Source organism: Sciurus vulgaris (genome assembly GCF_902686455.1).
Source record: "Sciurus vulgaris genome assembly, chromosome: 1".
NCBI lineage: Eukaryota > Metazoa > Chordata > Mammalia > Rodentia > Sciuridae > Sciurus > Sciurus vulgaris.
In genome coordinates, this window is record NC_136461.1 from 102,019,816 (window position 1) to 102,042,027 (window position 22,212).

The window sequence follows — 22,212 nt, forward strand, 5'->3', positions numbered from 1 at the left end:
TTAGGCATGGAACCACCATATGACCCAGCTATACCACTCCTTGGTATTTATTCTAAAGAGTTAAAGTCAGACTACAGTGATACATGCATATCCATATTTATAGCAGCACAATTCACAATAGCCAAACTATGAAACCAGCCTAGGTGTCCATCAATGGATGAGTGGATAAAGAAAATGTGGTATATAAACATAATGGTGTTTTATTTAGCCATAAAAAAATGAAATTATGTCATTTGCAAGAAAATGGATGGAACTAGAGCCCATGTGTTAAGCGAAATAAGCCAAACTCAGAAGGTCAAGGGTTATATATTTTCTCTCATATGTGGAAGCTAGGGAATAAAAAGGAAAACAAAGGTGGGAGCAGATCTCATGAGAACCAAAGGGAGATCAGTAGAGGAAAGGGACCAGGGATGGGAGAAGGGGATGGAGGAGGAAAGTGCTAGGGATTATACTGGCCAAATTATATGGTTACACTGTGTGCATGTACAAGTATGTAAAACCAAAGTCCATCATTATGCACAACTATAGTGCACCAATTAAAAAATTTGGAAAAAGAAAGGTGGGGGGAAAAAAAAAAAAGAAAGAAAGAATGAGCAGCCATGAGGGAAAGAAGAGGGAAGAGGAGAAAACTGAAAACCCATGCAAGAATACCATCCCTGGATCCAGATCCCAGGAAAGAGAGGCTTCACGAAGGAGGGCATGGCCAGCTGGGTTGGTGCCAAGGAGCCCAGCACTGAGGATGGTGCCAGGTGTCTCTGGAAGGCCCTACACAGCTCTGTCCTCTTGCACTTCAGGGTGTTCCAGGCCAGGGTTTCCCTTGGTCTCCTCACTTCTGGCCCTCATCCTTGTTTACCCCAGAACACTGACCCCAGAGACAGGTAATAGGTTGTACTGCCTTCAATTCAGGTTGTGCTGGAGTTCAGTTTTACAAAATCTGTTGTCCCAGGCTTTAAGAGGGAATTAGTGAAGCCACCAGGAGCAATGCAAATTTAGTTTTCTGAATCAGGACAAAAAGTTACTGACTTGTTAATTAGGATCTCGTGAAACCCTCTTATTTGCTTCATAAGGAAATTACCTCAATTACTTTTGAGTTTTGGTGATGATTTTGTTATAAGAAGGAAGGGAGTTTTCTGGGGAAGATGTTAACAGCTGGGGCCGCCACATTTTCTCAACTCTAGTTGTACTCTTAAGTATCTCTCCCTCTCTCCCCTGTGTCTCTGCCCGTCTTTGTTCCCAGCCCCTCCTCCCCTCCCCTCTCTCTCTCTCCTTTCCCTTCTCTCTTTCACTTATCTACCTATCACAGGCAGAGAAGGTGGTGTATGGGCCTTACTGGGTTTTAGCCTACCCTGGCTCCAGCGCCTTCAAGTAAGCACAACTCTTTTCCAGGTACTGAGCTGATTAATTCAGCCCTGGGTACCTAACGCTCTGGAGTGTCGTTCTTATGTCTCCTAGGCATCCATTTTGCTTCTCATTTTTGTTTATCATCTTTCACAGATCTGATTTGATCCATTCCTTCCATTGCCAGTGACAACCCGGGCTTCCTTTCAGCCTGGCCTCTGCTCTCTGTCCTAGCCATACTCCCTTGGAAGTATGGCCCTGCTTCCTTTCCCCAGCCTTGTCAGGGAGGTCAGGACAATCACTGAGAGATCCCTGGAGCCAGAGATTTTTAGTAAAGTGGTTGCACAGGGAAGATATTTGACCACCAGTTTCTGACCTTAGGTGGGCTTGCTAATGGTGTGAGAACGGTGTTCAGAGGACCTTCACTGGGCCTCTCTCACTTCTGTGGAGGTAACAAAGTATCAAGTGAACCACATTCTCCAGAGACATCAACAAAGGGTAGCAGGCCACATAGCCCATCTGGTAGAGTGCCTGCCTTGCATGCTCGAGGCCCAGGTTCGAGTCCCCATCACTATGGATTTGTGGAAATAAAGGAAACAAGGGGTAGAAGCAAGTCTTGGCCTCTTGTTTGGCTCATTTCTGTAACCAACTTCCTCTAGTCTGTTTTCTTCCCAGCAGAGATCCCATGGGAGCACCTGTCTGGCTGTGCCTCTTTACACAGGCTGCTGCACGACCTCACAGGAACATTCTCATCCCTCCACTCCCCTGGTGAGCTGCCACACACTTGCGTGTGCACACATCCACACACCCACACACGCCTACACACAAGTACCCAGGTGTTGTACGAAAAGTTGTAATTGCTTAATTGAAAAAGAACCTAAGCAGGACTTCTGATCGTTTTACATTTTGATCTTATAGATTCTTAATCTTGGCCTCTGTGTTGATGGATTTATTATTCCAGCTATAATAGGATGCTGGTCTGACATTTTGGCATAACCATGAGTTATTGTCTTTTTCTTCATATATCCTTCTCTTTTGTATTAATTCTGACTTTAAGTGTCTTTCATTTCCAATTCTGTTATTTCTCTGGTGTTGTTACATTATTTGTGTTTTTCTGCTTGCACAGAGTCCAGATATAATTTAGAAAGTTACACTAACAGCTCAGCTCTCAAATTAATTTTTATAGTTGGCTTCTTCTGGGCGGGAGTCACAGAGACACATTCAAGTTGCCTTAAGAAAAAATAGTGTTCAGAATAAAGATACAGATGGACAAAATCTCACCATTCTCTCATCTTTCTGTCTCTGCCTCTCTCTGTGCATTTGTTTCCTTTTCTTTCTTCCAACTGGCTTTCTTAGAGATTCTGCAGCTTCATCACTTCACGTGGCCTATGATCCATCATGGCTTCCAGGGACACAGTTCTATTTCAAATATTTTGCTTCAGATACCACTCCAACCACCTTGCCTTGTTTCCTAATTTGGATTCCCCAGGGTCAGGATTGGCTAAACACAGATGATCTTTTCACCATGGTCATTGGCCGATCTGTGGCCTGGCTGGCCTTGGGTCATGTGCTTCCTTCGTCCATTCAAACGTGGTGTGTGTGATGTGGGGGATCGTGGCTAAAGAGGGGAAAACATGGCCACCCAAGGAGCGCAGGCTGTGAGCAGACGGGCACCAATCAACGGATATTTCTAGCATCTTCACTAACTCTTCAATTATTGACCCAGAGAATCAGAAAGTTAAAAAGGATGTTATAAATTCTATTCACTAAAATGCGTATTCTCTACTCACAAAAAATCCCCTCAGCCATTCAATTTACTCCTTCTTCCGTCAAAATATGCCTAAATATCTGGGTTTCGTGTCCACCACACATTATAAATAGCAAAACCAAGAGGACAAAGAAGGAATAGGTAGACAGATACTAATAGCATGGACAGTCAATAACCAAGAGGTTGAAGCATGGCAGGAAATCTATGAAGAGCAGACACAGAACTCAAATAGCACGGTAGTCTGGGACCACTTAAAATGTAGGTTAAAAACAGCCCTCTGTACTCCAACAGTCCTCCGGGGCATTGCTGTCTTATAGCCTCGTTAACTGTAGCTAATGCTCACACTGGTGAACCTTGAGTATATAAGGAAAGGCTAAGGGCTAAATGACGCTTAGAATATCCAGCTTGAGAAGACAAGATATTACATAATACACTTAAGAAAAATTTTCATGCATGTTTAAAAATTAGCGTTTAAATGAGTAAACCCTCAGCTTTCCAAAGTAAGTCATTTGCTAAGTGTTCCAGAATAGCCTCAGTCATCAACATGTGTTCTGTTTTTAATGTTGGCCATAAGGAACCGGGGTGGCAACATGCCCTTGCTCCTTAAAGCTGCCCAGGAAGGATCGTCTTATTAAATCTGTCAAAACCAAGATAGAAAACAGGAGCAGAGATGTGGGTCTGAATCCCGGGACCTTGAGCAATCTCTTGACATGCCTTCATTTCCATTTCCACATTGGGAAAATGGACCCAAGAGTGTGTATCTCACTGAGCTGTGAGAATGTAATAGTCTGGAGACATTTTACCTTGTTTGCAATTTTTAGTTGTTATTTAGTCTTCTGAGAAAACAAAATATTTAAATCCATTTGCTTTTCATTTATATGGTCCTCATTTTTCCTCCTATGGGATGTTAGTTCTTAGTAGGAAAGAAATTACAATAATAACTCATTTTTGAATCAGTTTATTGGGTTAGCCAAGGAGTCACATAGTTTTTCTAGAAGGGTAGGACAGAGAGTGGTAACCCTGAAAGGGACAGGGGAGAAAGGATGACTTCAGCGTCTGAACGTAAAGACATAGGGTTCATAGTCTGTTGATTTATTCACTGGGGAAAGAGAAGAGGAAGAGTGGGGGTGTTTGACAGTGGGAAGGGGTACAGGAAGGCAGGCAGAGAGGTACATAAAACAATTTTTAGTTATTTCAAAAACATTCCCAAGGTCATTGCCTAACTTAAATTACAATTTTAAAAATGTTCTCAAATTGACAACTAGGGAATTTCAGTCACTGTAACTTTTCCCTCCTCTCTTGACCCTGACCCCCTTCTGCAGGTAATGACTCAAAGTTCAAAAAGCCACCATGAAAGAGTAAGGTCACTGTGTTGTCACCAGAATCTTTGAAGTCTTGGGTTAAAAAGTACCTGAGTCATGTGGTCTGCTTTCCTGCCCAGGAATTCAATCACCTTAGTTATTTTCTTCAAATAACCGTTATTACATTCCTTTTAAAAAATAAACAACTTTAGGCTTCCCAGAATCCCTGGTAGATGAGAGAGAGAGAAATTTAGCTGTCAGTTGTAGGGCGAAGACATCAAATTCACAAACAAAAAATTGAAAAAGAGAGGGCATATTCACTTGGCACTCTTCACAAGACCTGTTGTAATAATGTGCATTGAACAAACATCAAAATCAAATGTGTTCATGTGGCCCTTCCCCATGTGCTCACCCCATCAAGCTAAAACCAGGAACCACTTCAGAACTAACCTGTAAAGTTGGTGATCTTCCATCACTGCTAGACATATGGGTCCATCTCATTGTATTAATTTTTTTTAGAGCTTCTATTTTTTTAAGGCCTAAACATTTTTCTGATGTACCAGGGATTTGGGTTTATTTGTTTTTAATAAAAGTGGCTCTCATATCAACAGATTGCTATTGTTTTATGGCCAAAGTCTCAAAAACTATGATAAAAACATGCTACCACCACATTCATCTACTAAGCTAATATAACAGAATTTTTGCAAACAACATATTGCAAAGCCATATATCTTCTGTGTGCACCTGATTAAACAATAGCCAAATCCTTCAGTCTGGGGATAAGCCAGTGGAAACCAGCCACAACCCTCACAGAGAATACCGGGATGGCATAGAGGTTTCAAATTGCATGCCAGCCCCAGTCACTGAGCTGTTGATGTGCTTTGCTGAGAAGATTTTTGGGGTGGGGAGGGGAGACTAGGGATTGAACCAGGGGTGCTTCATCACTAAGACACATCCCCAGCCCTTTTTATTTTTTATTTTGAAATGGGACCTCACTAAGTTGCTCAGGTTAGCCTTGAACTTGAGATCCTCCTACCTCTTCCTCCTGAGTTGCTGGGGTTACAGATGTGTGCCACCACACCCAGTTGCTGAGAAGCATTTTAAGGCTGGATCCTTCCTCCTGAAGAAAGACTTCTACTATTAATTAGTGATGTCTGCCTTAGGTACAGGGTAGGACAGTGGTAGTATGTTTGCCACTTATTTACTATTTTGACATATCTTTGACATTGAAACATTTAGAATTTGTAGTTTTGACCACCTACTAACTTTCCTGAGAGTCCATGGTATAGGTTTTAGACGTTTTATTACAGGATATATATATATTTTTTAATATATTTGAGGGACAATTACTATTCCTTGTTTATCTTCCATTACATGACAATTACTCCAAAATGTTGTGACTTAAAACAACAATTTTATTATTCTTGTAGATACAGCAGTCAGGCATTTGGAAAGGCGTAGTGTGGACAGCTTGTTTCTGCTCCATAAAGCATTTTGGAAAGACTCAAAGGCAATGGGTGACTCAATGGGAGAGAGCAGAAGCCACCTGAAGACTTGCTCACTCTGTCTGCTGATTAATGTTGGCTGTCCAATGGGACCTCCATAGGGGCTGTTGGCCAGAACATCCACACACACGGCTGCTTGTGCTTTCTCACAGTGTGGTGACCAGGTTCCAAGAGCACCAAGAGGAAGCTGTACTTTTTTGTTTTTTTTTTTTTTTTTGCGGTACTGGGGATCAAACTCAGGGTCTTGTTCTTTCGAGGCAAGCACTCTACCAGCTGAGCCATCTCCCCAGTCCGGAAGCTGTACTTCTTAAGAGAAGTCATAAGTGATCTAGCCTTAGAGGTTACATAGTGTAACTTGCACCGTGGCCCCAAACACTCCCAGATTCAGTTGGAGGAAAGGTAGTTCCTATAGGACCTCTGGATGGGAGGAAGGCCAAAGTCACATTATAAGAAGAGCATGTAGGATGCAGACACCCATGCAGTCATTTTCAGAAAGTACAATCTGCCACAGCTAGTTGGTAAATGAGCCAGCCAACTCATCTCAATACATTTTGTAGTTCCCTCAATAATTACTTGCCTAGAGCAATAAATCTTGACTTATTTGTGAAAAATAACAGCTAGAGATGACACTTTAAGGAAAAGTTAAAAATTCTTAAATCACAGTTATGAACACCTGTTGAGTAAACCTGTGATAAAGAATAAAATTCAGAGGAAATTTATTTGCCCTTATCGACATTTTAATCATGCAAACATGAGGTTTGCTAATGGTTGCTGGATGTTTGTTTTCCTAGATAATATCATGATTGTGACAGACCAGATATATCCATTTCACTTAGGGTTCTTCAACCTTGGCCCTATCATTCTTTATGGGGAGGGGCTGCCCTCTGTTTTGTAGGATTTTTAGCAGCATCTCTGGTTTCTTCTTTCCCCAGTCATGTAAACCAAAAATGTGTCCAAATGTCACCAATGGTCCTCTTGGGGGGCAAAACTGACGCCAGTTGAAAACTGCTGATCTAATATATGAGGCTGAAAAATAGTCTCCAAAATTTGTTTCCCAGGCTACTCTTAAAAGGTTTACATAAGAGAATCAAAGAAAAACAGATTACATAGACCAATGCTATAGGAATCTCAGAAGCTCACATTTAGCATGTTCCCTTCATTCAGATGCTTCCCTTCATTCATTCAGTCTCCAGGAAACTGAGCCTTTGCTGTGTTGACCTCCTTAGAAGCCCCTCCCCTACCAGCAAGACTGGAGGGTTGTCAGGCAGAATAGCTTAAGTGGAAGGGAGGAAGAGGGCAGAGGTGTCTTGGCCGCCCCCTTTAAGGGTTAGTGGGTGTGCTTTGGGAGCCACAGCTGTACACGTCCTTCCTGGTTGCCTGCTCTTTGCAAATGACCCCTCCCACATCCCAGGGAGCAGGTGTGAGCAGGAATGCGTCTCTCCTAAGACTGAGGTGCTGAGGCAATTGCTGTTTCTTGCATTCACATCTCACTGGGGCTGAGAGTGTACATTGAGGAGTGTGAAAACCAGGAACAGTTTCTGCCCGAGGCTGTACGGCATCTGAGCTACAAGGGGCAGAATGGAGTGTCAAATCACTGCCAGCACCTTGGGCGGCGGAAAGGACAGAAGAGGTGGAATCTGACCCATCCCCATCTACCCACCAGTATTAGACTTGTTTGAGTGTAGGGACTGTGTGGAATGGGGACGGTGTGTATAGGCAGTTTTCAATTTATAGATAAGTGGATTCTGAAAGTCCCTTATGTGAAATTAGTAATGCATTTCTCAAAGGAAAATAATGTTGTATATGCTAGTAATGTTCCCAGAGCAGTTGACATAAGCCTACTTAACTCCTTTGAAGAGGTACTGCAACCCTAAGGCCACAGTCATCCTGTATCACAGGGCTTCTAGGGAAAGCCACATTCAAATTTCCAACATGGGGAGTCAGGAATGAATCTCTCACTGGCGGGTCAGCAGGATCTCTCTCCAACTACTCTGCAGCCCAGCAAACTGTCTGAGCACCTGTCATAGACCAGGCAGGATGTAGGTGCTGGGGATTCAACAACAAATGGGTTCCTGTTTTGAAGGAGCCACCTGTGCCACTGCCTACTGCTGTTCACATCCTGTATAATCAAGAGAACAAAGACTCCCTTCCAACCTGGTGGTGGCCTGTATGATGGCCTGAGATCCCGGATCCTGCAGGAGAAGGTGGGAAGGGAGATGGATCCGCAGACTTCTGCTTGTTTTCTGTTCTTGTCAGAGCCTCTGACTCGTGTTCCTGTCCTTCCAAATAAACAACTACTGCAGAACAGAGGTAACTGCATAGTTTCTTCCAGGCCTCCAGTCCCCACAAAACCCAAATATTTATGGAAAACTGTTTTAAGTAGAATCCAGAAACCCATGGGCTCAGTAATGGGGTAGAGGGATTTGATCTCCATTGCTCCATTCCCACTGCCCATGAATGATAAGAAGGAAGTGTCCTGACGTGCAGAAAGGTGCCTTTGCGAAACTGATGCCAGGTCTTTGGGCTTTAAAGTGTAACAAATCACCTTATATAGTTATACCCCCAAGTACACTACCAGATAATTCACCCCAGAGGTCACAGAAGAGAAAGACTCACAGATCAAATTAGGATTCTTTAATAACATGGTTTATTAAATCCATTTCAGCAAGAAGCACAGGGAAAGAAGTGAGGCAGGTTAACACCCTTAGTGTAAGCCACATGAGTGTGACCCTCATAGCTCTGTTCTGTCTCCCTGTCTCCTCCCTACACCAGCCTTGCCCTATAATGGGAAACTTAGAGAACTAGAGTTGAGCCTGTGATGGTTAATTATATGCATCAATGTGGCTGGGTCACAGTGTGTAGATATTTGGTTACAGGTTATTCTAGATATGTCTGGGAAGGTATTTTTGGACAGGATTAAGATCTAAATCAGTAGACTTTGAGTAAAGCAGTTTGCCCTCCCTAATGTGGGTGGGCCTCATCCAATCAGCTCAACTGAGCCCAAAGTCAGTCTCCTGGCAGAATTCCCTCTCTCATGGGGAAGGACTGGCAGTCAACTAATTGAACACTTCCCTGGGCCTTGGCTTCTCAGCCTACCCTGCAGGTTTTGGATTTGTCAGTCTATACAATCACATGAGCTGAAATCTCTTTCTCTTCCTCTCTCTCTATCTCTCTCTCTCTCTCTCTCTCTCTCTCTCTCTCCTCACATTCTATTGGTTTCTCGTCCAGGTCATGATTCCTCCTACTTACCCCCAACAATTTGGGCAAGTCTGACATATCAAGTACCCTTTTGCAGTCTTGGTTTTAGTGCAAAGCATGAAGGGACAGACAGAAAGGGAAGGAGAGTCTGTCCCATATCATCCCCTGGGACTGCCCTTGGGGAAGATGTGTCTTATCAAGGGGCCTCTGCCCAGGAGTTGCAGGCACAGATGTTAGTAAAACCATGATCAGAAGAGGCATCTGCCAGGTAGCTCATGAAGGGGAACATTCCTGGGATAAATGTCTCTGTTCTTAAAAACAAACTTGACAACATGAACCACACTTTTTGAGCTTCTCCTTGGGCCAGTTTCTTCCTTTTCCCCTCTACCTCCTAGAACAGCAAAGGAAAGGAGAAAACACCCAAAGCTAATAGAGATTGGTCTTAGATTCAGTAGAGGCCTGAAATGAGACTCATCTGCATAGTTGGGGAAAGTTAAATTCGTAGGGGCTGGGAGGCATTGTGGCACAGAAACAAGATGAGACTTGCCCTACCCCCACTCCACCCCAGTGTCTCAGGTGACCTGGGCTAGCTCCCCTGGTCTCACGCTGTCATTGCCTGACTCCCCAAGCCTGTACCCTGCTGCATGTGGTTTGCTTGAGGTCAAAGACCAGGCTTTCCTGGCCACCTAGCACAATGCCTAACACGCAGTCAGCATTCAAGAAAATATTTATGTAATGAATAAATCAATGATCCAGCAGCCCCTCACAACCTGGAATGAGATGAGAAGCTGGACCTAGGGTGGGGAGGCCTAGGCCGAGTCAAAGCCAGCTGTGGGGTAAGCAACCAAGAAAATAATAATAATAATAATAATAAAGTCCCTGCTGGAGTCAGGAGACCATGCAGCTGACAGCCAGTTTCCTAGGAATCTGCCAGACATATGTATGTTTAGTGGGGGTCTACCTTGATTAAAAGCAAAAATTTCAAACTCATATACAGAGAGACAGATAATCTCATTAAACACCCAAATGTCACATCTCAAATATTTACACACTCTCTTGCCATGGAACATGTTTTCCACCAAGAACACTAGTGAAACTCCATTCTATCACACATCCTGTTGCCAGAGCAATATTCTCCAAACCTGCTCCCAAACTCTAGCACTGTGTCTGCTTATAGTCACAGCATTTTTGAAAGAATCTGATGAAAGCGATGAAATTCTTCCTAGTTTGCATACAATTATATAATGGTTATAGTTCAGCTTCCCTCTGGTGGTCTCACATAATCTCGAATAAAACTGTTCCCTGGTCCCCTGCCCCCTGTGCCTCTTGTCCATCTGGCTCTGGGAAACACCGCTCCAGTCACTCTGCTCTCTTTCCCACACCCCAAACACACCTTGTGCTTTCCCACCTTTGAACTTGGAGTCAGAGGTCCTGAAGTTCCTTAAGGTGCCTCAGGGACAGGAGCTGGGCCCCTACAACCTACGCAGAGCCAGGGCAGTAAAAGTTGAGGGAACAGCCACAACCTGTTCTGCAGCAGTCACTTCCCCACCCACCCGTCTGCCACTCAGCAGCACAGGCTTCTGACGCTGTTGTTTCTTGGCTGCTCTGGCTCAGATCCATCTATGGACCTACAAATCCTGCTGCTGTCAGGTACTCCCTTCTCCCCACCCCGCCACCACCACCTCATGTTTCACACTTCTGGAATGATTTGACCTCAGGAGAATGCTCACCCTTTTCTACCTATGCATTCAATAAAAAATGAATTGGGGGCTTGGGATGTAGCTCAGTGGTAGGGTTCTTGCCTAGTGTGCAGGAGGCCCTGGATTCTATCAATAGCTTTGGAAAAAAAAAAAAAAAATCAAATTAGGCTTCTGGAAAGGCAGTGAGAATACAGCCCTCAGCTACACCAGTCCTCTCTCAGGAGCTCAGCCTTAGTGGGGAGCAGGCAGTTACTCATGGACATGCTTCTCGGGAGCCCTGGAGAGATAACCTTCTGGTGTCAGCAGGTAGGAAGTGACTGTTGGGATGGGTTCTGCCAATGCTCCAAAGAGAGAAAAGTCTGTGCAAACCACTGGAGGCCAGAAGAGAGGCAGGCATGGCTGTGGTCTGGGAATTTAAGCTCTTCAGGATGATTGGACTCTGGGGGTCCTTGGGAGGTGCACAGGGCCAGGAAGATGAAGGCCCTGAGAACCAGGTCAAGGGGATCAGATTGTGCCTTGAGGGGTGAGAAGCCATGGAAGGTAAGGGGATGGGTGCTGTGGATCAAATGGTCTCTTCTCCTGGGAGGCTAAGGCAGGAAGATCTTGAGTTCAAAACTAGCCTCAGCAACTGAGTGAGATCCTAAGCAATTCGGTGAGAACCTGCCTCTAAATAAAATATGAAAAAGGGCTGGGGATGTGGATCAGTGGTTGAGTGCTTCTGGGTTCAATCCCCAGTACCAAAAAACAAACAAACAAACAAAAAACACCACCTCTTCTCAGACCAAGGCAGCCTTCTTGCTGCCACTTCCCACTCTAGCCCTTGGGACTTTATAAAGTCCGAGCTTTTTAGAACCATAGATGTGACACTTTTGTCACTGAACACCCACCAGTAACCTCAAAAACAACCACTCATTCTGAGCTCAGGGTCCCCCACCAGCCCCTCAGGGCTCCCACAGCACCCACAATAGAATGGGGCCTCCCATCTCCTGCTGCCACTGCCAGACAGGCATCTGCCCTCCTTTCAGCAGTTGGTGTTTATTTTGTAAACTGCTAATCCTTAAAAGGAGCCAGAAAAGGACCCTATAAGAACCTAAGGTATAGATGGGGCCTGGGGTGGAGTGAAGAAAGTTCTAGCACCTTTCACTCACAGTCCTTACCCTAGTCCTCACCCTATTCCTGCCAGAAACTCCCCTTCCCTTTTGTGGCCTGGGGTGGGCTTGATAAACATTCCCCAAACCTCCCTCTCCCACACGTTTTAGAGTGGTGGCTCACAGACCTTTTTGTCTCCCAACCATGAAAAGACTTTTTACAGCATGATTCAGCGCGTGCTTGCAAACACACACACACACACACACACACACACACACACACACACACTTACAAGAGCAAAATAAATTTCCTGAAGCAATATTACACTTTCTACAAGTGATGCCCTCTGATATTTTCTATTCTAGTCCAGTCTCTTTCTTTTTTTTTTTTTTTTTTTTAAATTCCAGTCACAACCCACTAAATTGATTTCAATATCCACTAATGGGCAGTTTGGAAAAACACTGCCCAGTGGAAGGACATGCTGAGACCTTCCCTCAGAACACCTCTCTCCAGCCAAGGCCACCCAGATGAGGCCCATGCACCCCCTTATCTTAAGGCCATTTTGAGTTTTGAGCTGCTTCCTCGGTTGACTTAGAAATGTTCTCCTTTGGTCAGTGCCTCATAAAATATGGATCCCAGAAAAATGTTAGGTCTGAGTGTCTTCCCACCCATGGTTTGTGGTAAGTGAGAATGACACAGGAAACAGAAGGCACACCATGTTGCCAATGTCTGATAATAATAAAAATCATAGTAACATCAGTTATAATATTAACAACAGCAATAATACCAACAGCTATGGAGTTTGGCCAGACACTGACTGTACTGGGCTCAGCATAACCTCTGAGTGAGATATTATCCTCATTTTACAAAGTTCAACAGGGAGGCACAGAAGACCCAAGGAGACCATCCCAGTAAGAGGCCAGGCAGGATTGACCTAGGTCTGCTGTACACCAGAGTCTGGGTCTCACCAAACCTCAGTATTCTAGGTGCACATGCTTACATGAAGGGACTGGGAAGACTTGTTGCTTCTGTCTTCAAGTAACGTGTGTAGATTCCACATGTTGCCTGTCTCAGGATTCCTCACTGGGGTCTGTGTTTTAGCCTCAGAAGGTTCATAAGCCCATGAAATGGTGAAATAAGACTTTGTGTATTTTTCTGGTCAACTTCTCAAAGTAGTCCTTAACTCACTGACCCATCTGGCTGAGCCATACAGTCTGAATGTGAACGCATTTATGCAGCAATGATAAATTCAAACATGTACACGGGAAGAGTGGCTGGAGGTTAGAACAATAAAAGAGACTGTCAGTATGAAGACCCTATGGGACAGGAAATTCATGTGGGAAGGGGGTGCATGCAACTGAAGTGGGTGGGTGATAGAGGAAGATCCTGACCAGCAAAGGGGAGTGGGGGCTGGGAGAGCAGCTTCCTAGACTATAAATGAGGGATTGTTCTGAACTGGGTTTCTCAGACCCTTCAGTGTTCCAGAGAGATGCCCATAGGTTCTTCTCACCTCACCCAAGGCTTAACTAAAGCTGTTCCATCCTCTGTTTGTGAAAGGGAACCAGCTACTTAAAAAGAAAGAAAGAAAGAAAGAAAGAAAGAAAGAAAGAAAGAAAGAAAGAAAGAAAGAAAGAAAGAAAGAAAGAAAGAAAGAAAGAAAGAAAGAAAGAAAGAGAGAAAGAAAGAGAGAAAGAAAAAGGAGGAGGGGGAGGACATCAGACAAACTTCAATTGAGAAATATTCTGCAAAATATTTGAACAGAACTTCTCAAAACCGTCAAGGTCAGAACAAAGGAAGTTTGAAAATCGTCATAGTATAGAGGAGCCTAAGGAGGCATGATATCTAAATGTATGGACATGAGTTAATAATAATAATATATCAATATTGATTCATTAATTATGATAAATATGCTAATGTAAGATGTTACAATAGGGGAAACTGGGCGTGAGGGATATGGGAGCTCTGTCCTGACTGTAACTTTTCTTTCTTTCTTTTCTTTTCTTTTTTCTTTTCAATATTTTTAGTTGTAGATGGACACAATACATTTATTTTGTTTATTTAGTTTTTTTGTTTGTTTGTTTAATGTGGTGCCGGGTATCAAACCCAGGGCCTCACACATGCTAGTTAAGTACTCTACCACTGAGCCACAACCACAGCTCCTGACTGTAACTTTTCTCTAAATCTAAGTCAATTTTAAAATATAAAGTTTATTAGAACAAGGGAGGACCAGGCGCAGTGGCACATGCCTGTAATCCCAGTGGTTCAGGAGGCTGAGACAGGAGAATCGCCAGTTCAAAGCCAGCCTCAGCAACAGTGAGGTGCTAAGCAACTCAGTGAGACCCTGTCTCTAAATAAAGTACAAAATAGGGCTGGGGATGTGGCTCAGTGGTTAAGGGCCCCTGAGTTCAATCTCCAGTATCAAAAAAATAAAATAAAAATAAAAAGAGGGAGGGTTGCTGCTCACCAGTTGATCACTAAGGCCCTTCCCTGCTCTGCCAGTCCTGGAGCTGTCTGTCAATTGACCTGGGCTGGGGGGTCTCAGTGAGAAGCATGGATTTCCAGATGTTCTGAAAATGGAATCCAGGCTTCTGCGCAGCCCTAGTGCCAACATGCTGCAGTGGAAGGACTTCAACTTGCTGGTGAGGTCCCACCCTTGGTGTTTGACCAGAAAGGAGGCAACCTTCAAGAACTGGGTCTGAGTGTTATAGAAACTCTCAGGTGACACACACTTTAATCTCTCTCCTTTTTGCCATTGAACATTAACCAGTCCCTGAAAAACAACTTGTCCAATATGGAGCTCAGGGTCCCCACCACCAGCCCCGACGCCTCTCCTTTTCTGTGTCTTGGTCATGCACTATCCTTTTCCAGTCACCTGGGCATGACCAGTAAGTCATCCTCGAAGCCTTCCCCTTCTCTTCTCCCCTGTGCAGGCATAGCATCTGAGGACCCCCTGCCCTTGGTGAGGCTGCATCCACACCCTCCCTCCTTCCTCCCTGCTGGCGTCCTTGTCCTTGCTCAGCCTCTCCCCATGGCACCCAGCTGATGTGCAGCCACCAATCCTTCTCATCCACTTTTTTATCTTCTGTTTTTTTGCAAAAACAATTTTCTTACTGGTGAAATTAAAAGCTCTCTATGTACCTCTGACTCATTCCCCTCCTCAAACCGCTTTCCATTTTCACATGCCTTATTTTAATTTTTTTCCTTCCTTTTTTTTTTTTTTTTTTTTTTTTTTTATGGTACTGTGGGATTGAACCCAGGGGCACTTTACCACAGCCCTTTTTTATTTTTTATTTTATTCTATTTTAAATATTTTTCATTAATTGTTTTTATAACTTTGTTTTATTTATTTACTTTATGTGGTGCTGAGGATTGAACCCAGTGCTTCACACGTGCTAGGCAAGCACTCTACCAGTGAGTCACAACCCCAGCCCCTAATTTTTATTTTGAGACAGAGTCTCTCCAAGTTGCTTAGGGCCTCACTATATCGCTGAGGCTGATCTCGAACTTGGAATCCTCCTGCCTCAGCTGCCAAGTCGCTGGTATTACAGTTGTGCACCTGGTTTATCTTTTTCCTTCTTAATGTGGCCTACCATACCCACTCAATTTAACATTGCAATCCAAAACACCAGTCCCCCAGTATCCATCTCTTTTATTTCAGCTCTTTTTTTTTTTTAAGACTGCATTTTGATTACTTTTATCAGGTTAAGGAAGTTCTCTTTATTCTAGTTTTTGCCATGAATACGTTTTGAATTTTACTGTACTCAGCTTGTACTCAGCTGGATGCCATGCAACTTTTCTCCTCTAATCTGTTAATGTGTTGTTTTACAGAATGAGATAGATATCCTTGCATTCCGGGGCTAATATTGCAGGGTTTTAATCAGGTGATTAACATGATCTGATTTACATTCTGTGAGGTTCACGTTAGCTGCTGTGTGAAGAATGTGTGGTAGGGAAAAAGGGTGAAAAGAGAGAGATTAGCCAAGGGACTGAAATAGTCATCCTAGGGACAGAGGACAAGAAGGAGGAAATGGAGATCAGTGGGAGCATTAGAAAGATATTTTGTAGATAAAACCTGACAACTCATTGATGGATTAAAGGAAAGGGGAAGAATGGAGAATGACTGCTAGGTTTTGGTTTGAACAACTAGGTGGCCCTCTTTTACTTATTGGAGAACATGGGAAGAATCAAGCCAGGGAGAACAAGAAACAAGGCTATTTTAGAATATTAGGATTTAGATTGCCCCTTAGACCCCCAAGTGCAGATACCCAGAAGGTAGTTGGAAATTTGAGTGAGTAGCTCAAGGATAAGTCTGAGCTGATGATCTAGACCAGGGAAGTTTTTGTTTGTTTGGTACCAGAGATCGAACCCACGGGCACTTAACCACTAAGACACATCCCCAGCCCTTTTTTCTTTTTCTTTTTTAATTTTAATCTAGAGACAGGGTCTCCCTAAATTGCTGAGGCTGGCTTTGAACTCATGATCCTCCTGCCTCAGCCTCTGGAGCTGCTGGGATTACAGGCATGTGCTGCCATGCCTGACTAGATCAGGGAGTTTAAAGCCATGGCCACGAATGCAAAACAGCAAGGGAGCAAGTAAGACGAGACCAGAGCCTGGGACTAAACACATGGACTTTACTAAGTGAACACTTCCAAAGTGTGTTATTTCGTGTTCTCAGCTATATGAGGGAAAAACCAGAGGCCATGGGCTGGGGTTGTGGCTCAGTGGTAAAGCACTTGCCTAGCACATGCGAGGTACTGGGTTTGATCCTTCGCACCACATAAATAAATAAATGAAATGAAGTTATTATGCCTATCTACAATTAAAATTTTTTTTTAAAAAAACAGCCAAGGACCACTTGGTACTGAATAAACCAACATGTCCTCAACCCCCTATGTGAGGGAGAAAGGTGATTTTTCTAAATGCCTCCTCCATGAAAGAACATCTCTGGATTTGTCTCTGGTCGCTTTTGTGGCTGTGATACATCACATTTAGTTGGATTTTGCTCTCCTTTAAGCTTGACTCGCAGAGCTATAAATACTACAGTCTCCACAGTCTCCACGTGCATTGGACTCATTCTATGCGTAATGCACCCTAAAGGGTCATAGGGTTCACAGAAAGGAGCACTACCTCACCCCTGCCCTTGAGGACCATTTAAAAAATGAAACTGAATTTAAATGACCTTCATTTACACAGTTTCACTACACACCCTCTGAGATAACATTCACAAATGACACTGGGAGTCCTTGCTGTAAGACTGACCTGAGCAGGCTGAAGTTGTGCAGGAAGGTTACCAGGGCCTGGGGAGCCCGCCTCACCTTAATGAGCAGCATTCAAGCTTCAAGCTTCTGCCTTGGGACTGATGTTTGACTGAAAAAGTGGTAAGTCCTCCTCTCAGTCATGCTCCTCTAGTTGTTCCAATTTCAACAAGCCCTCCTTTTCTTAAACAACCAAGATGATTCTCAACAAAGGTAATTTTCTGCTTCTCTGGTTCAATTCAATTTATCTTTTTAAAAGCAATTAGTACCCCTTTAGACTTCCTTTATGCCCGACTAATTGCGCCTTAGTTCAACAGTTAAAGCTTCTCTCTATCCATTTAGACAACCACAGTAATATCTAGTTAAAGTCCAGGCCAGACAAAAAATTGCACATTTTTGGATAACGCAGTCTCCTTAGTTCTGTGAGTATTTAAATTTCCACCAGTGGAGAAAGAGAGGGGATCCATTTTTATTTTAAGGCATTCCTGAAAAGGATGTATTTCCAATTAACTGAGTATCAGAGGAATTGGAAACTAGCACAACTGGAAGACTTAAATATGCATTAAGAAAAATTCTACTACCCGCTTGAGACGAGTTGGTAAGCCCATACAGATCGGAAACACCATGGCCCTTGTATTTTTCCTTTGTAAATCAACACTCCTTGTTTACTTCAGCCCAGTAAGGCAGTCGGTACTCACCAACACACTGACCTGATTAGACAGATCTTTTTACATGATAGACAGCTTTAGAGAAGATCCAGGTGTTGTGGAAAAACAACTGGCTCTGAGATGCTTTGTTTCCAGGAGAGAGACCAGTGGAAAGAGAAGCACAGAGTTTTAGAGATCACATCATTTTAGAATAGAGTTACTCATGGTTTTACTGGCCCACACACTCACAAATGGCAGAGGCAGGATTTTGGGAAGCTGATCGTTTTATTCCCAGCCCTTTAGACTTCCCATTAGAGTGATGATTCTTGACCAAGTAGCACAGTGGAATTAACTGAGTAAAAGCAAATAAAAACAAAAACCCCTCCCAGAAATAGAGATTTAATTGTTTTGGGGAGCTGCCTGGGTGCTGGGATTTTAGAACACTCCTTTTCCCTATTCTAGGTAGTAGAGGGAGGGGGAGGGACAACTGAGCTGCAAGGCACGTACTATATATTTACAAGATACTCTAATCCATTTGACCTCACCTACCACTGGCACCAATTCCTGAGTTAAAAAAGATACTTGCTGAAATGCAACCCACGACTTCCTTTTTGATTTACAACATATAGCATTCTTTGCTTCTTTAGTGGAGAAGGCCTGGAGTTGATTTCTGCTTGGCTCCTGGAACAGTGTATTCATTTGGTAAACAGAGAATGGCCTTGCACAAATGCAGAGGTTGTGGAAGCCAAAAGAATCATCTCATCTCCTAGGAACCAATTAGGATTCCTGAATGGCAAAATTCCCATTAAAAAAAATTACCAAGTACGCCAAAGAGACACACTTTCAGAATGATTCTGGAACTTTCCATTGGATCCGTAGGGGCTGAAGGTTCTGGGACTGTATGGCAGAAACTTGGGCAGCAGTTTAACACTGAGCAATGAGGAAAGGAGATGGAGTGACCACCAAAACCCAACACCATGAGGCAACCTGAGACTGGCAGACACGCAGACACACATGATGTATTGATTTTGGCAGTGGATCCCATTACTTTTTATGTTAGAAGCCTGCCAAGTTAAAAAAAAAAAAAAAAAAGAAAACATCGGCAGCCTAGGTCTGAAGTTGAACTGAGAGCTGGTAGGTCTCTTGCTCAATCCTGTGACCTTGCATCTGTTCTGGGGGGTCTAGCACATAGTCGAAAAGATGACAGAACTGTGAACCTAAACTTCAGTTGCTAATCTTTCTCAATAATTCCAAGTAAACCATTCACCTGGTGAAGTTGAAAGTTTCCTCTGTTCAATTGGGTGGTGAGAAATAAAAAGAAACTCCCTCAACCTGCCTGACTGGTTCTGAGACTTGAAACAAGTCCAGCATTTTTATTTAATATATAACCTAGGACGCCAGTCCCAGCCCCACTGGCCTCTGTTCGCCACAGCACCCCAGATCCCACAACATACACCATCTCCCCCCATGGATTTGCCTCTCTGGAACACATCCTAAAGATTAAGAGTTGCGCATTTGTCTTCAGGATCCATAGGAAAGCAAATCATTTTAAGAGAAGCATTTTGTAGTAACAAAGAAGAGGACGAGTGCCTAAGTGAATGACAATCATAGAAACAGCCAATTAACTGGCAAATCCCTGTTGTCTGCAAGCTGAACCAGGAATGAGCACGGGAGGAGGGAAAGCAGCTGCAGCCCAATTAAACTCAGTAGCTCAGACACCTCAGGAGGATTCTCACTTCTGGTTTACCTAAACAGATCTGCTTTCTCAGAGATCTTAGGGGACTGCTGTACAGAAGCACGGGCTCTGATGATTTCCTTCTTTATTACTGCTGGCAACTGAGTTAAAATAGGCACATAAGCAAATTGAGAGGATGAAGGGTCACAAGCCTCAAAAACAGCTTTCTTGGCATGTGGGTAAAAGAGTGAGGAAAACTGCTGGATCGTGCCATAAACCAGACTGAAGAACCGTGCACAGCCCCACAGCTGGAGGAGAGAGAAGTACGGAATTGGCACCCACTTAGCAAGTCTTTGAGAATCCAGCTGATCCTTCAATTAATGAGTTTGGAGAATCCTGAATACCTCGTTATGAAAGAGGCTTGCACAGAAAGATGATATTACGCAACCCTAGGAGTTGGCCATCCCTGGTCAGCCTTCTCTTTGCCTATTTCTATTCTATCACATTTGATATTTCCCATGTTTCTTCTGTATGGAAGGGAGTTTGCAACTTCAATTCCAGATCAAAACACGGTCTTCATCTTTTTTTGTTGTTGTTGTTGTTGTGGTTGTTGTTGGGGATTGAACCCAGGGTTTCATGAATGCTAGGCAAGCACTCTCCCACTGAGCCGCACCCTGCTACTAGTTAATAACCTACCCAGGGCTTGTTTCCAACCCACAGTGGTGCTCAACTAGTGCAGTCTCTCATCTGGTACTGAACTATCTAGGTCAGAATCACCTAGGTTGCTTGTTTTGACTTCCGATCTAGAATCAAAATCTCCCCACAAATCCATATGAAGTTTTGGAAAAAAATTTTTTTTAAATATGCTTTACTATTTATCATGAACATCTTTGAACATTTGGAGAGAATAGTATAGTGGACCTCATGTACTCATTTTTCAGCCTCAGTTACTATTCACATTGTTATTGTTTCAATTCCACCCAGCTACGCCACTTTTTTGAAGGGGGTGAGACTGGAATTTTTTTTATAATTTTTTTTTTTTTAGTTGTAGATGGACACAATACCTTTATTTTCTTTATTTATTTTTATGTGGTGCTGAGGCTCACTCAACCCCTGTGCCTCATAGATACAAGGTAAGTGCTCTGTCACTGAACTACATCCCAAGCCCATAGACTGCAATGTTTTAAAGTGAATTCCACCTGTCTTATCCTTCCACCTATCAATTCTTCAGTGTGTTCCTCTAGCAGATAGGAACTTTTTATTCTTTCAATATAACCACGTTGCCACCATCACACCTAACATTAATTACACTTTCTTAATATTATCAAATTTTCAGTCCATATTCAGTTTTCCATAGTAGTCTCAATTTTGTTTTTCTTTTTGCATTTGATTTGTTCAGATCTCTAGAAAGATCCACATGCTATGTTTGGTTGATATATCTTTTTTTAATTTTGTTTTTTTAGTTGCAAATGGACACAATGTCTTTATTTTGTTTATTTTTTTGTGGTGCTGAGGATGGATCACAGTGCCTCACAAGTGCTAGGCAAGTGCTTTACCACTAAGCCACAACCCCAGCCCGATCTAGCTCTTTTTTTTTTCCTTTTATTTATTAATATGCAGTGCCGAGAATTGAACCCAGTGCCTCACCCATGCTAGGCAAGTGCTCTACCACTGAGCCACGACCCCAGCCCCAAGCTCTTTTAATTTATAATAGTCCCCTCCATTATTGTAGGGCCATTTATTTGTTGAGGAAATTGTACCATTCCTCCTGTAGAATTCTCCACATTCTGCATTTTACTCCTTCTGTCCTCATAGCACTGTTTTTATCACGTTCCCTGTCTTTTACTTTCTGTAAGCTGATGAGTAGAAGCTTGATTAGATTCAATATTTTTTGGCAAGAAAATTCCACAGGTGGAGGAACATGATGTCCAGCTGTTCCACTTTTAGTTAAAATTCATCAGCAGGTTCAAGTGTTGTCAACTTGATTTATTCATTATAAAGTTCTCCATCAACATTTTATTTAGTAGTTTTAGTAGCCAATTTGATCACTGTCTAGTTCTGATTCATGGTGATTTCTACGTCTATCTTTCCTTTGCATTTTATAACCTGTGATTCTTTTATGGAGAAGAAATTTCTTTCATAAACTATTTTGGTTACCACAAAATACAGTCTGCACAGGAATAGCAAGATAAAAGCTTTATTATTTATTTTTGATTTTTCATTTTTATATTTGTCAGAATGATTGATGCCCTAAAATTCCCCAAAAGTGGTCAATAAGGTTTTCTTTCTTGTCAGGGCTCATAGACATTCACATATTCAGTGTGGTTTAATCTGTTACAGTTGTTGCTTGTTTTCATTTTAGGTTTTCCTGTCTTTGGCCAATGGGAGTCATTTCAAGTTGGCTCCTGTGGTTTTTTTTTTTTTTTATGACTTAATAATCTCAATAAGGCCCTTGATTTCAGGTATGACATGATGTTCCAGGCTTATCTGCCTCAGATCTGCAATTAACCATTTTTCAGATTCCTTTTCATGGGAAGTGGTACTTAGACATTACAATGTGTGCTCTAGGGGTGCTCATGGCTCCTTGGCATCAGGAAATGCTCATCAATACTGGGCACTTTCAGTGGGCAGAAATAGGAAATGCACTATTTAGAGGGAAGCAAAGTAAGTTATGAGTGTATGCTCATGTTTCTAATTCAGAGATTATAAGTTTTTATATACTTTGTTTTAAAAGCC